This window comes from Halyomorpha halys, unplaced genomic scaffold, assembly GCF_000696795.3.
Source record: "Halyomorpha halys isolate HHAL.00 unplaced genomic scaffold, Hhal_1.1 Scaffold370.1, whole genome shotgun sequence".
Lineage (NCBI taxonomy): Eukaryota > Metazoa > Arthropoda > Insecta > Hemiptera > Pentatomidae > Halyomorpha > Halyomorpha halys.
Window position 1 is genome coordinate 43,356 of NW_027107863.1, and position 1,435 is coordinate 44,790.

At 27.9% G+C, this 1,435-nt stretch overlaps 1 protein-coding gene across 1 annotated transcript in view; it reads right to left on the reverse strand.

The window, feature by feature from the left end:
- Window positions 1-1,435, reverse strand: part of LOC106681844 (facilitated trehalose transporter Tret1) — a 16,949-nt gene that overhangs the window by 352 nt on the left and 15,162 nt on the right. The window lies entirely within an intron of this gene.

Here is a 1,435-nt window from a genome sequence, read left to right on the forward strand (position 1 = left end):
AACTTTTTTCAAATATGAAAGATAATTTGGGTTCAAGTTAAGAACTTTACTATTAAATAGATAATATAATTTTATTATATAAAAAGAAAGACTCTGAATCTCAGGGCGTATGGTTGCTAGACAATCAGAAACAGGCATTTACAATAATCTCAATTAATTAAAGTTCTTCTTTGTTCTTAATCTTATTGTCCTCGCGTCCAATATGGCTTCCTCTTCTTGCTGGACAGAAATTGATGAGCACCTCTTCTTTCTCAAGACATCATTTCTCTTTGGCGCCACAGACCCGACTGAGGATCCCTCCAAAAACCAAAACCTGCCTTGAGGTTACATGTAAACATCGATTGCCGCACAGTTTGGGATTTTTCCAAATGATTTACTTTCTGAATATTATTCATTAGCACTATTTCTTGATTTCTAATTTTCCTTTAATTTTCTATATTTTCAATTATGATGGGAACAGTTAAAATAGTTTTTTTATGATATTTGAATCTGCTCAACATGGGCTTGATTCAACATACCGCCATCTTGGTTTTTTGTATCACGAAGTTATTATAAACAATGAAACTTGGTTAGCTTGCTTTTTGGATAAAGAAAACAAATTAACAATCTTAAAATGATACATAAAATAAAACATATTATAAACCCTTTATACACCAAAATATATTATTTACTCTAAAAGAGCATATTACAATATATTGCTACTCATTATATTTTTCAGCCTTAATGAAAGCTTGAAATACACGTTAAAATGTTGACAAAAATAAATAAGTTTTGTTTATTTGTGTATCTTTGCAAACTGCATTTTCGACCATCTTCTCCTCATAATAATCTATGGTTAACTATTAACATATGGTACTTATTAAGAATTCATTAACTAATTATTATTAATTTATTTATTGTAAATTTGTATTATTATTATTCACTCATAAGTTCTTTCACTATTTTTTTTTCTTATTTTACTTTATTTTCATTTTAGTATTTTTTATTTAGTTGTATTTTGTTAATGGAATTATTAGTTTTATCACTAGAGTTTAATTCATACTGTGCTATTCTAACTTACAAATCGTACTAGCCTCCAGAGCACTGTAATATTCAAAAATGTAACTAACTCATATTTCATCTATGTTTATCATTTTTTTATGTTAATTTGGCACCGACTGATAGATATTGTCATCTGGTCGGACCATATTGGATGTACTTTTATGAATAAATTGTAATATGCTCTTTTTTAGTAAATAGTATATTTTGATGTATAAATGGTTTTTAATATGTTTTATTTTATGTATCATTTTAATATTCATTTGTTTTGTTTATCCAAAAAGCAAACTAACCAAGTTTCATTGTTTATAATAACTTCGTGATTCCCAACAAAGCCAAGATGGCGGTACGTATTCTTCAGTCAAGTCCGTTGAATCAAGGCCATGTGAGCAGATTC